The following is a 15,071-nucleotide window of genomic DNA, read 5'->3' as shown; positions in this document are numbered from 1 at the left end:
AAAGACTCAGTCCTGCTTTTTCGATGAGTATCTGAGTGGATGGTGTTATTAACTAACTGAGCATCGTTAAATACCAAACGTAAGGCTTGTAGTGGATAATATCTGGGAGGAGGGGTTCTGACTAGCCTTTTCCTTTATGTTGGCTTATGATATTTTCTTTTTCTTTATGTTGGTCCTGCTCACAGACATGGCCCCAGTGGTTACATTGGTCACATAGCATGGTTCCTTATTGATAACCAACTGTATCTGGAATGGCCATTTAATCCAAATTGGAATAGGATCTCATTAACGCTTTGTCAATGTCTGGTAGGATACAGGTAACATAAATTCTCAAATTATGGGGCTGTGTACCCTATTCAGCAACACAGGAAATCAGTTTAAATAACAAAAGTGTAGACATCAGAGGGGGGGGGATGCAGTACCATTCAGTTTCTGCACAAAATAGTTCAGAAATCAGTTGTTTTGGTTTCCCACAAGTATTGTAGATTCCACTATGTTTTGGTCAACTTCTTTATTGTTAATTAACTTGTTTTCAAAAAACTGAATTCAGTGAAAGAGAAAATATGGTAGATAAGAATTTATATATACACACAGTACAAAAATATAACTCTCTGCAGAGTTGCTGTTTTTCCTCAATAAGTGGTTAAAACAGTTGTCTCCTCTTGTCTTAGTATTTTGAATCAAGGAAAAAATAGTTACTGAGACCATATACCTCAGGCAGTGAAGAGACTTTTGAGTACAACATTTGGTCCCTGCTACAGAAAGGACAAGAAGCTGTGTGGCACCTGAAAAGTTTCACTGTTTGAATTTAATAATGACATAATGTGGAAGATGTCACAAGGACGTGTTGTAGTGATTAATTGCTGAGCAGTTCAGACAATAACGCCGCTTGGGTCCAGAGGCCGAAGACAGCCGAGGGCTGGGAAGACAGCTCAACTTCAATAAGAACTGAGGACAGAGGCTAGGGCTTGAAGAATGGTCAGGCCATGCACAGCAGGACAGGAGCAAGGGAAGTCCTCCCTGTGGCCACCGCCACGAGCAAAGGCAGAGAGGTGAGTATACAAAGAGTACAATCACTCAGTATCTTCATCTAAGCCTGGTACTGGCTGGATTCAAATGACAACAAAGGATTTCCTCATTTTCAGAAAATAATTGACCATTTCTCTCAGAGAAGAATGGCTCTCTGGCTCCTCAGAGGGGGTGGTTCCTTTCTCATCAGCATCTTTTCTACTTACCTGCTTTTAAATTCATTGTGGCTGAGGAGAACTTAGTACAATGTCAGTGACCAGTGGCATCGTCCCCAAGTAGCCATGTGGATCTCAGAAACGTTCCTGCCATTGCAGCCCATGGAGCTAGAAAGAGAAGCGGGGCTGCTTGAGAATGAGCTGCATTCTCTGTGGCAGGATGGAACAGCCCGAGAAGCCTGAGCAGAGGCGTTGCAGATCAGCCGCAGACGGGGCGAATGGCTGGAGAATGGGAGCCATGTGGAGTATATCAAGGCCAGGAGGCTAAATCCGCACTGGCCTGGGTCTGACCCTGAAAGAAGGACACCTCAGAAGCCAAGCCCAGCTCGGCTCCAGACACACATGTAAGCAATACTACCCCCATCCTGCCCTTCCACATGCAGGGTCAGGGATCTCCTAACACGATGCAGATGCAAAGTCTCCACACAGCCAACCAGAACTTACCAGCTTGGTCCTCAGCTTTCTCGTCTGAAACAGAGAATATTTCATAGTGAATATTTTAAGACTGCAACTGTAAAAACAAACAAATTCCAAACCCTGATCTACTGTTGGAAAATAGTAACATTTACAAAAAAAAAAGATGCCCCACAAAAGTGATCCCTAATTCCACTCCCACATATATATACTCCTCCCCCATTTTTTTTTTTTGCTTTATGATTTTTAATTACTCTCCAGACAGACATTTCCATTCCAAATCTTGGGTGCATTTAACCTAAGTTATCTTTCATATGGAAATATCTGATTTGTCAGCATTTGCCCCTTTTCAGACACTGGGGTCATATTCTCGAGGCACTCACACCACACAATCTATCCATGTCCTCTCCAGACATCAGCATCACTGATTCCATACAACTAGGTCAAGGCAAGATGGTAAAATGCTGGCATGCAAGAAGGGAGCAGAAAGGCAAGGGAACGCAACTGGAGTTCCTGTTCGGCTTTCCTGCCTTCCACACAGCAGGTCAGAGCTGGCTCCACGCAGCCAGTCTTCCCCATCGCAGCGGCAGCATTTGGAAAACATACAGTCAGCTACAAAGTTGGAATCCGAATCGCTGGTCCCTCTTTCGAATGCTGTCTGTCTGTTCCTGCTCCTCCTTTCCCACTTGCACATGGAAACGGAACAATTACAAAGCCAGTCACAGCCTATTAGCACATAAAAATCAACGAAGCCGCAAAGTCTCTTCTATACAATGAGAAGTTAATACATGCTAATTAATTTTGAACCTTAATTAATTTATATTTGCAAAGCACTTTGAGATTAACGGATGAGGGTTGGCAGAAACGTATTTGGGTACTGGTATATACGTTTTGAGTTCATGGGCTACACAATAATTTTACTAACTTAAATAATAGTAAATACTTTTAGTAAAAAAATCCTCAGGTCTCCTAGAACCACTTATAATTTTTATTTTCTGAGCTATTTATTTATTATTTTATATGCATAAATGATGTTTGTGCACCATGTGTATGCTGTGCCCATGGAGGCACAGCAGGCATCAGTTCTCCTGGAGATGGAGTTATAAACACCATGTAGGTGCTGAGAATTAAACCTGTCTCCTCCACAAGCCAGAGCTCCTAACCACTGAGCCCTCTCTAGCCTCTGATTATAAATTGCTAATCACTGACTTGCATTCTGCAGAACACACTCACTGCAGAATAGTCAGGAAACGTAGGGACTTCTATTGTGCCCAAAGGGGAGCGAACACATCTAAGTGCTCTGGAAGTTAGGAGAAGGGTAGCAACAAACCACTCCCAAACATTCACTTCCCTGATTCTGATGTGCATTTCTGCTTAAACTAAATTACATCTCTAATTTTTCACACAATGCACGGCTTCTTACCTGTGTGCCTTTGCTTGGCTTTCCCTAGCTTCAAGAGTAGCCTTGGTCCCATTTCCCATGAGGTAAGTGCTGTCAACTGAAAATTTCCTAGAGTCACATTACTACAAAACATCGCCAAACTCAGAATTTAGAATTCATCAACTTATTACAAAGTCCTTTGATTCTTCATTCATACAGTCTACCAGACAGGTGCCTATGGTCATACTGAAATGACTTTTTTGTGACATATAACGAAGTTGGACTGGAGAAACTAACTCAGGGGTCTAAATCACTTTCTGCTTCTGCAAAGTAGCCCCTGGTTCAGATCCGAGAACCACTTGGGAGGTGACAACTGTGGGTGACTGTAGTCCCAGGGAACCCTATGTCTTCCTTTGGCCTCTGGAGGTACCAAGCAAAAAGCCAAACACAAACAACAAAAGGAATACGTACTTTTTGCTTATGGATGGTCAGTTAGGGCACTGACGTAATTCGACTAAAGAAAACCGAGTTGTCTTTGGACCATGTTTTAACGGATGGCGCTTGTGAGAAGAGCCATGTTTTCACTGATGAGAGCTGGGACTTGGGAGAGAATTTTTCAAAGACTAACTGGTTAATTTATATCTGGTTGATGCAAATCTAGACATCTGGGAGAAGAGAATTGCATTTGAGGAATTGCCTTCATCAGACTGGACTGTAGACATGTCTGTGGGGCATTTTCTTGATTGATAATTCATGTGGGAGATTCCAACCCACAGTAGGCATTCCCATCCTTGGGCAGGTGGGTCCACACTGTTTAAAAACGATAGCTGAGCAACCAGAAACAGCAAGCCAGTAAGTAGCATTGTCGCATGGTCTCTGCTTCAGTTCATGCCCCCAGCATCCTGCCTTGACCTCCTGCAATAGCTTCCCTTAGTAATGGACCTTAACCTGTAAGAAGTAGAAAACCCTTTCCTCCCAAGTTGTTTCGAGAATGTGTTAAATCACAGCAACAAGGAAACAACCGACAACACCAATCACAAAGAACAGAACTAAACTATGGAGTCTGTAAGTTCGACTCCCGTGACTCCAGAAACGATAAAGTTTTCCCCTTGAAGGTCCTGCTCTCTTCTCCATCCTTCCTTTCCCAATATTCTGTGCTCTGTTTAATAAAAGTGGATAAAAATAATCTTTCCGTTAAATGAAGATAATTATAAGGATTACCAAAACTGCTAATGTTATCTTAGTGATGTTATTTTTATCCTTGAAGTGTCATCTGAAATTGCTTCCTACGTCCCTGAAACTGTTATGCTTAGGAACACAGCTTAGGACGCAGAAATGCAAAACTGGCTAGCTCTTGGTAGATCAAGAGCAATGGCAAGTAAAGTTTCTCTTTCATTATTATCTTAATTTTTTTATTTCAGTGATTAAAATTTACTCCAGTAACATTAGGTGCTTAGAAATTGTTTGTAAAAGTGCGGCAGTTTTCAAAGAAGGGAGTTAATGCCGTCTTCTTCCTGTGTAGCCTTTTCTCTTTCGGAAAGGATTCCTGGCATCCCCTTTCCTGTCTTTTTGTAGTAGGGTCTAAGCCTATCACCTCTGTTTTTAATTTGTCACCATTCTAAAGATCCTATCTTCACCAAACATTTATATGAATAGAACCCACTGAAAAGATCTCATTTTAAAGGCTCTGCCTCCAAATATGCTTACAGACTAGACACGTGAACTTTGTTTGGCTTCAACATATAAACTTTGAAGGAACATAGTTCTTATCATAACTACACCAATACAGTGTCTGCAAATAATTAAAGTGTGTGACTATTGTACATAATGAATCTTGTATAACGGATAACTTAAGTTTAGAAACTAGTTAAGAAACTCCTGTTTACTGACACTTCCTTTTGGCTCTCATTTCCACACTTTTTTTTCTCATTTCCTTCCTTTGAATTTTCCTACCCTCCTTTCTCCATTTCCTCTCTCACTCTGTAGAATCAAAATAACAGTAAATGCAAAATACACGAAGTGGCATGGACCACCCAACAGATGCAAAGAAACACATAGAAACCCAGCAGCTTCAAATGCTTCATTCAAGAAGACCCAGGGTGTCTCTAGTGAGACAGCTGCTTAAGGATAAGAAGGGAGGTCAGGAGAAACACCAAACAAGGGGGTGTGGGATCTGTTCACCTAACTGGAAACACACCCCTCCGAACACACCATACCAGCCCCAGTCAGAATGCCAGAGAGTTACAGTTTGGATTCCAAGTCTACCCCACTGAACTGAGAACCGCTGAAGCCTCTTGTGTCTGTTCATTTCTTGGAGTCAGATTTATGTTTAGGCTGAAGGTCTATACCTTGTGTTGCACCGCAGGCTGCACTAAAAGATGTTTGGGTCCTTATAGTGACTCTGGTCCACAAGGAGATCCACAACAGAAGCAGTACACAGACATTTATATAGCGGGGCCGAAAGCTCTTTAACTTGGAGGCAATCCTCTGCTCTGCTCCACAGACAGGCATGGCACTGGGTGACGGGGAAGCACACCTCTGCAGACACATTGTTAGCAGCTCACAAGCAATGCTGCTGAAGCTCTCAGGTTTTCACAGCCATTGTGCAACCCAAAGCTGGGAAAGCTTCCTAGGGCCTGGGTCCAAAGAGGAAAACTTCCCATATAATTGCACACTACTAGACTAGAGTAAGTTATGTTATTTTACCAATGGTCCTTTCTATCCCAAGTTCAAGTATTCTGAGTTCTTTCCTACAGACAACTTTCTGCCTCCATCAGGTTTGCTGTTAAGAAATTATGAGGTAGTTTTCTAACCCTAAGTTCTTGTCATCATGGTTCCAAGATAGTTGTTGCATCATTTTTGTCCCTAGAGATTATTTTTTTAAATTGATTTTTATTGAGATCTACATTTTTCTCTGCTTCCCTCCCAGTCTCTCACCTCCCTCCCTTCAGCCCTTCCCCAAGGTCCCCATGCTCCCAATCATGCAGGAGATCTTGCCTTTTTCTACTTCCCATGTAGATTAGATCGATGTAAGTCTCTCCTAGTGTTTGCATTGTTGTCTAAGTTCTCTGGGATTATGGTTTGTAGACTGGTTTTCTTTGCTTTATGTTTAAAAACCACCTATGATAAGTACATGTGATACTTGCCTTCCTGTGTCTGGGTTAACACACTCAAAATAATGTGTTTTAGCTCCATCCATTTTCCTTCAAAATTCAAGCTGTCATTATTTTTTTCTGCTGCATAGTACTCCATTGTGTAAATGTACCACATTTTCCTTATCCATTCTTCAGTCAAGGGGCATTTAGGTTGTTTCCAGGTTTGGCTATGACAAACAATGCTGCTATGAACATAGTTGAGCACATGTCGGGCTGGAGAGATGGCTCAGCCGTTAAAGGCTAGGCTCACAACTAAAATATAAGCGATTCTAAAGGACCAAACAAGTACAATGTTTTGATCCATAAAAGCTTGTCTATACATACCTGAAGTCACAATGAATGTGAAGTTTGGGGCATTATTGGAAGCTTAATACATAAAGTTACTTGAAGCAACACACCTGCCCCCAAAAGCATAAATACATACATCTTAGAAAATTATTAGCCTCTGTCAAATGTAAGGAAACAACAAAACTTCCCAAAGCACTGCTAAACGTGGGTATCAGACTTCCTGATCCTCTAGTTCTTAACAACCTTCCTCCACACTCCTCCATGGTGTGCCCTGAGCTTGGGTACAGGAGTTATGCTGTGGATATATTCTTCAGAGTAGGCATCCTATGATAAGTTGGTTTCTGCATTTTGACCAGTTTTGGTTTTCCTCAATGGTTTGTGTCTGAAGCATCTATAATGATAACATGAGTAAAACAGCAAGTTTCAGAATGCTGTTAGGAGCTGCTCTGGTCTACTGTGGTGAGAGAAGCCAGCTGTTCTCTAGAGCCATGTTCTCACTAGTTCCATGGACCCCTATGCAGTGCTCATGCCATGTGTAACTTGAGTCAATAAACACCTACAACCATGACAAAGAGCTAATATAACAGACTCTCTTCTTCAATTTTGCCTGCTTGGAAAAACTTCACTCAGTTACTTGCTATCATGTGTGATTTGGAGGCAAGACTCCAACCACTCATTAGTTGTAGCCTCTGATGGTGCCATAAACATGCCTTCTCTCTGTCTTTAGTTCATCTTCCCAAAGAGACAAAACTACCAGCTTAGTTGTTGGCTTCCATTAGATGCTGTTATAATGAGAAATAAATGATAGAGATGATAGAAAGATATGTACATACTCACATATACACATACACACACACACACACACACACACACACACACACACACACACACTTCCTTACATACATATGTTAAGGAAAGAAAAAAATGAGTTCCAAAATACATGTGACTTTTTTACGTTGAAATATAATCAAGGGGAAGATGCTGAAGTAGCCAACTACTATTACAAAGAGAATGGGATTTTTTATTCTGTCCAGTTCCCAATAGAATGATAAAAGCATCTTAGTTCCCAATTTTATCTTGAGTTTGAGGTTGCAAAGTGTGATGTACGGGACCTCTCCCACAAAGTCACATCCTTCCCCTTCCTTGTTCTGAGGTACATCTGAGCTGCTGTGGGTGGGGCCGGGGGCTGGAGAAGCAAGGTCAGGTGATGGCGGTACAATGCAGAGGCGGGTCTCTGCCACCTTTGCTTTTCTATGTCAGCGAAGGTGTCGTGAACCCTTTGATTCGCAGCTTTCTCATCTAGCCACACAATGCTTTGGTGCCGTAATAAGATTCAGCGGAAAAGAGACTATCTTCTTTCACTAATCGAAAGAGGAGTTCTGTTTGGATATTTTCAAGGGAGATGCAGAAAACCCGAAAGTTTTTTTTTCCCTCCAATAAAGTTGTTTCTCTCTCTTAGAAGCTGTATGCTCTATATGTTTAGGGCAATGAATTGAATCTTTGAGGGATTAGAAAGAGATATAATGAACAGAAATTACACTTTACACTCTTGGGATTGAAGTCCAAATGGGACACAACACAAGTGGCATTTTTAAAATGAAAATTTTGTAGGTGTAAGTAGATTTTTATCTTCTTTTTTTCTTTGTTTTTTGAGTTATTTTTGTATGTAGCCCTGGCTGGCCTTACTCTCTCTACCTACCTCAGCTTTCCAAGGACTGGGTATATATCTTCGTATTATTCTTATGTGATTTGGATGCAACAATTTTCCCACTAGCACCTGGTTTGAATACTTGGCCCCCTATAAACATTTAGAAATGTTTATAGATACTGGAGTATCTCTAGAGAATGGTCACTGGGACATACTTTGAAGTTATGCAGCTTAGCCCCATTTCTCTCTCTTCTTTTCTTCCTGACTGACTACACAGGCATCATGACCAACTGTTCGTGCTCCTGCAGTCGGGCTCTTTACTCTAGGGTGAATCATGAGCCCAATCTCTCAAACAAACAAAAAAATCATCCTTCCTTTAGTTGGGTTGCTTGCTTAAGTGTTTTGTCAGAGCAATGGAAGAAAGCAACTCATATTTTTTTCAACTTTAACTTTCATTTAAATATAATTTGCATATATAAACAGGTAAAGATTCAATTCTATGAATTTGATGAGTTCATAAAACTATCAAAATAAGTTACACAATATGCCCATAAGCACAGAGAGCACTCTCTGTTCCCTTCCTGTCAATTACTCATCTGTAGGAGGGCCTTTCTTATTTATGACACCATATTTAACTTTGTCTCCTCCTAATCTCAATATGGAATATAGAACACTGTGCATTCTTTTTTTACTTGGATCCTTTTGTTTAGTATAATGGTTTAGAAATCCACCCATTTGTTTTTATCAATAATCACAACCATTCATTCTGTTGGTTGAGTGAGTGGTTCAGATATTACTAGGTTATCAACAAAGCTGGTGTGTATATTCTTGGAGAAGCCGTTTTTGTGAGCACATACCTACCTGTCTCTTGGGTCAATACCAAGGAGTGAAACTGGTGGGGGCATAAGGAACATGACTATTTCACTTTTAAATAAAACCCAACAAACTATAGCTCAAAGTGATTTTCCATTTTATGCTTCTTTCAGCAGTGCCCGGACATCCTAGTGCTCCGTATCCAGGCTAGGTGAACGGTCCTGACTGATGGCCCAGGAGATCATATGGGTGATGTCCATTCCTTTCTCTGGTGAGAATGCTACAAGAACTGGTGGTGGTGTCATGGAGTTGAAGCAATCTGCATTCCCTATTACAGCAGAGAAACTCTGAAACCATGATACTTTTTTTGTCTAAATGAAAACTAAACTCCAGATACACCCAGAACTGAAGCTGTGGTATACCCTGATTAATCTTCAGATGTACTATAGTGTTTTTCCTCATTGCTACAGTGTGCATTTCTCACTGTCTGCATTTCCTCTGGAGTGAGGAGCTATGTATACCTTTTCTACAAAAGAATGTAGAGACCCCATAAATACGCATTAGTGAGTTGATTCTTCCCTGCAGGTGATGAATGAATCTGCCTCTTCACAAAGCCCTAACTGAAGGCTGCGAATGTCCTTAAATGCCACCACAGTCTTCTCTGTCCTGGCCACCGAGAGGGGTGTTTGTTAAATATGTTCTTTGTAAGATACATTTCTTTATCGAACTTCATGCTGTTATTTTTGCCACACATGTGGCATTCATAGTCTGTACATCATAACCCACATCTTGGGCAACAGATAGGTGCTGTTTCTTTCTTCCCATCTGCCGACAAGGTAAGCGGAAGACAGACTTCAAAGACAACATTTCAGTGTTTGGAAGCCGAGAGCGCTTCCTGCAGAAGTGGTGAGAGAGATGCCGTGGTGCTGTCCCCAGAGTCTACTCTGTTAGTCTCTGGAAATACATAGATGGGGAAGACTCCAATATAGTCTGTTCAGAATCACTGCCCTTGTGGCGGGTTCAGGGGGGTAGCTTTAAAATAACACCCTGTTCTGTCTTCATTTTCTTTTCTTTACATTTTCCCAAAGCAATCATGCCCATCATCTGGTTTCAACTTCCATCTATATTTTAAGGCTTATGAAATCTGTAAGCCTTGCCAAGACTTCTGGCTCCATATACCCAACTGGAGAGTGAGTAGTTGCGCCTCATGTCCCCATGGACAGCTTCAACCTCATTTATCTGAAACCCTTTCCATCCTGCTTGCTCTCATCAGGCATTTTTAAGCACACGTGCATTTCCTCTGAGTGTGCTCTCTAAAATTGAATTCAGATCACCTACAAGGACTCAAAAAACTTCTTCCATAATTCCTACCTATGGTGTACTTCCAAACTGCGGCCTCAGAAACATTTTGGCTCACTGATTTCTCAGCCTAGAGTGCCCTTTCCCTGGGTATCCACATTTTGCTTTTTATTTCAATTCCTTAAAGTCAGTTTTTTTTTCAAATCTTGTTATTTGAGAGATGGCTTCTCCACCTGCATGTATAACATATCACAGTGGCATTGGCACTGCCTTTCCTCTCCACTGTTTGCAGCATTTGATATAAATGTGTTTTAGGAATGGGATGCGTGTATGTTCCTTTTTATTTTCATTCGCCACAATGAGAGTACAAGCTTCTTAAGAGCAGGTATTTGCTTTATTCACAGAAAGTTCTGGTTACACCACAGGCCTTAACAGATATGAAGGAAAGGGAAGGGAAGGGAAAGGAAGGGAAGGGAAGGGAAGGGAAGGGAAGGGAAGGGAAGGGAAGGGAAGGGAAGGGAAGGGAAGGGAAGGGAAGGGAAGGGAAGGGAAGGGAAGGGAAGGGAAGGGAAGGGAAGGGAAGGGAAGGGAAGGGAAGGGAAGGGAAGGGTAGAAGGGAGGGAAGGGAAGGGAAGGGAAACACATGTGGATAGACCATGACTAAATTGGAATGGGGATGGCAAGATGGCTTAGTTGATAAAAGAACTAGCATGAAAGCATGATGACCTGATATTTTTATTGCCAGAACCCAGGCAACAAGCCAGACACAGTGGCAAGCATCTGTAATCCCGTTACTCCTACAAAGAGATAGAAGGCAGAGACAGAAGAGACAGGCAGAAGTTCACAGGCCAATGTCCAAAATCTTGACCTCTGGCCTTCAAATGCTCACACTTACAAGCATATACTCACACCTAAATAAATAAATCAGTATTTTAAAGTAAGTAAAAACAAAAAAATATTTGAGCTGGGTGGTGGTGGCACACACCTTTAATCTCAGCACCCAGGAGACAGAGCAGGGGGATCTCTGTGAGTTCGAGGGCAGTCTAGTTTACAAGAGCCAATTCCAGGACAGGTTCCAAAGCTACATAGAAACCCTGCCTCGAAATATATATATATATATATATATATATATATATATATATATATATATATATATACACTATTGCAAAAATCTAGGAAATGGGATTTTTTGCAGTCGTTCTTTTTTGTTTGTTTTGTTTTGATTTTGACTTTTTGTTTCTTTCAATAAGTGACAAATCCTTGGAGTATGTCCTTTGTGACTGAAGGTGAGTCTCAATGATCAAGTAATTGACTAGCTAGTACAAGACCCTGGATTCAATTTCTGACCACCAAAAGAGGCCAACAGTGAGCTACATTGAAATGCCTACAATAAGTAACTGGGAAAACTGGGCTTTGGGGGGTTTGTCCTCTGCAGTTAAAGCAGACAAAGGAGACAAGGGTTGGGAATCTGGGACAGTCATTGGTGCCCCCATACTATCCAGGACAGTCATTGGTGCCCCCATACTATCTGGACAGTCATTGGTACCCCATACTATCCCAGCTGCCCAAGCTTTACCTTCTGTATTTTACTAGTTAGCTTTTGCTTCTGTTTTTTTTTTTTTTATTTTTGTTTTATTTTCGTTTTAGACAGGGTCTCACTATGCAACCATGGCTTGTTTGCAGACATCTGCCTGCCTCTGCTTCCTTATGCTGAGATTTTAACAGCTGCCACCATGCCAGGTTGCCTTTTTTGTTGTTGTTATTCTTCACATTTCAAACAAATCATCACTCCCTTGAGAATTTACCCCTAACAACCCACCCTGTCTTCAATGTCCATTGCCAGCCTCAGTGTTATATAGTCTAATGGAACAACATGAAATGATCACATAAGTCCTCCCTAATTCCTCCTCCTGAAATTATTTTCTGAAGGTATTCATCTGGCAAAAGTCTGAGCTGTGGACAGGAGACACTCTCTTCCCCCTTCTGCCAATAGCACTGCCTCCCAGCTCAATACTTCTTTCTTCCATTGACCATTTTGTTGCCCCTAAAGTACTAGTTGATATCTGAGGTTACTTATCGATAAGTTTATTTCCTGTTTCTTTTCAGAGAGCATAGTATTGGCAGGATAGAGTCCTTCTTCTTTGGGTTGGCATTCAATAAAACTAAGACTTCTTTAATTCCCAACGAGAAATTTTGAAAACATATTAGTAAACAAATCAATAAGAAAATTTATGATAACGTAAGTATTTTTCATTTCTCTGAATAAATGATGGGGTAACATTAGTTCAAAAGCATTATTGCCCTAAAGTCTGATGATAAAAGTTCAGAGTCACACAAAGTTACAATCTAAGGCTATAGTGTTCAGCTCTAAAATCTGCCCAAGGGAGTCAGAAAAGTGGATTGGATTTAATTTTACTCACTGTTGGGTAATACCTTGATTCATAGAGAAATGCATAATGTCTAAGTACAGGAACCATTACAAGAGCCGTATTGAACCTTTGATAAATAATATATATACTGCTGGGTGTATGAAACATCGGGTTTAATGGATTCTATTGTCTAATTGTCACCAGACATTTAATCAGGATCAAAATAATTTTAGGACCATAACTGCTTGTTATATTCCCCAAATTCATCTTTTCTATTCTATTCTCTAGATAAAAAACAGAAACCTTGTTTAAAAACCTAATTGTGATGTTCAATTGAAATTGAGAATACTAATTTTCTAGTCAGAGCAGTGAGCTGGAACTTAGAAGCAACTCCAAGATGCCACCTCAGTTTACCAGACTCCAATAAGAGGCACTAAAGAGCTTAATAACCAGAGGGGCAGGGAATAGCATCAGTGGTAGACTTCAGCTATAGTGGCAAGAAGACATACCACTGCCTTGCCACCACTGAGTTCAGAAAAATGTATTTATTTGTTCTCTCTCTCTCTCTCTCTCTCTCTCTCTCTCTCTCTCTCTCTCTCTCTCTCTCTCTCTCTCTCTCTCTCTCTCTGAAAGTGTGTGTGTGTGTGTGTGTGTGTGTGTGTGTGTGTGTGTATGGGGAGGGAGATTTCTACCCAGCCTCTTTACTAAAGCCAGTTTACTGGAGGCTTAGCAGGTAAGTTAGTTGCCTCAGACTTAATTCCTGAGACTCTTTTAGCTGCTGATGCCACAGAGGAGGTAGCGCTACACGATACCATTGTACTCCATTGTACCATGACCACGGAGAGTTTGGCTGCGTGGATACTCTCAGAACCCCAATTCCTCATTTCAGAAATGAGGCAGATTCTCTCATTTTACACCACAGTACGGGATTCTCATAACAGGTATGAACAGTCTGACTCTCACCACAAACATCAGGCATCCATTAGGACTTGGAATGCTTGTTGGAGTTGCTCTAGGGCTCTCTTAGGAACACCGAAGTATGAAGAGCAAAGTACCCCTTATTAGTCTCTTCCTGAATAATGGAAGAGAAGAAAGAGGAAGAATGCTCCACTTGGAGAGATGTATGGGGGTAGGAGAGCCACCTGCTTCCTGACAGTTATTACCTTGTCTCTCCCCATCCTTTAGGGCAGCAGGATTAAAGGATTACATGATGTCTCTTCTTCTCAGTGTCTGTTTCCTTTCTATGTTACCTTACAGCCTACTGTTGTCATTTTCCTTATTATTTATAACTTATGTTGTTGGGTTTTTGTCTCTAAGGGCAGAGACATTTGTATTTCCCACCCAAAGCATACTGTATAATCACACTGTATGAGAGCCACATCATGGCTGCATGCCAGCTAAGCTCTGCCTTTTAGGCAAGCTCTCCCAAGTCCCACAAGTGAACATTAGACAGTCTAGGTGCTAGAGTTAAGTCATAAGGCCAGGTGACTCATCCCGTGTTACATGGGACAGGGACTATAGCTCAAATTCAACTCAGGTACCCCACAGAATGATTCAAGGGATTGAGAAGGCTGGTTTTAAACCATACATTTCAAGGTAGTTATTATGTGCCAAGAGAAACAATAAGCCCAAGGGAGTCTCTTCTTTGACACTTTTGGGTAGATAAGCATGATGAAATTATCCATCCTTTATTAAGACTCAGTCTCTTCAATCCTAAAATGAGGCAATAATAATTCTTCTAGGACATTCTAAGCATAAGAAGTAATATATTTAAAATTCCTGGCATTTGGTGCTAGTAAGTGGCAAACTTAGATAGTTACAGGTTATTAGTTTTGTGACATTGTCTCAAATGGAGTTCTATTTCAAATCAGGAACCTGAGAACATTAAGTCTCACCCCATGTTGCTATTTATATTTGACAAAGCCTATCACTTCTTTCTAACTGCCTAAAGTCAGGATAAATGACAACAAGCTATTTCTCAAATCTAGAATCCAGGAGACACCAACACGTAACCTACCTGACACTTCTGCACTTTCTGACATACTTTTGCTTGCTTTTGTGTAAGCAAATTTGTATTCAGTTGTCATGACAACATCGAGTAATTAAAGTTAAACATGGCATCACAAAGTTCTCACTCTTGCTTCCAATTGAGTGCTCCCTTTGACACTTTGGAAGATTCAAAAAATAAATGATGTAAAGCATGGGATGTTTAGGGTGTAACAAATCTCATTTATGCTCACTGTCATCACTCATCCTGGTACAGAATACTTGCTCTGTGCAGACTGAAGCACTGCAGATGTTTTCAGAATAATATTCGGCTGAAGAGAGCCCTCCTGGATGGCTCATGGCATTCCTTTCCCCTTAAGTCCTCATCCACAGAGCTTCCGCAAATGTCTGTTTTCAGGACTCCTGGTTGTTGTCCACTCAGTATCCAAATGAAAAGAGTCCCTGGCATTCATG

This window comes from Arvicola amphibius, chromosome 1 (genome assembly GCF_903992535.2).
Source record: "Arvicola amphibius chromosome 1, mArvAmp1.2, whole genome shotgun sequence".
NCBI classification, from domain to species: Eukaryota; Metazoa; Chordata; class Mammalia; order Rodentia; family Cricetidae; genus Arvicola; species Arvicola amphibius.
This window is presented reverse-complemented; position numbering follows the sequence as displayed.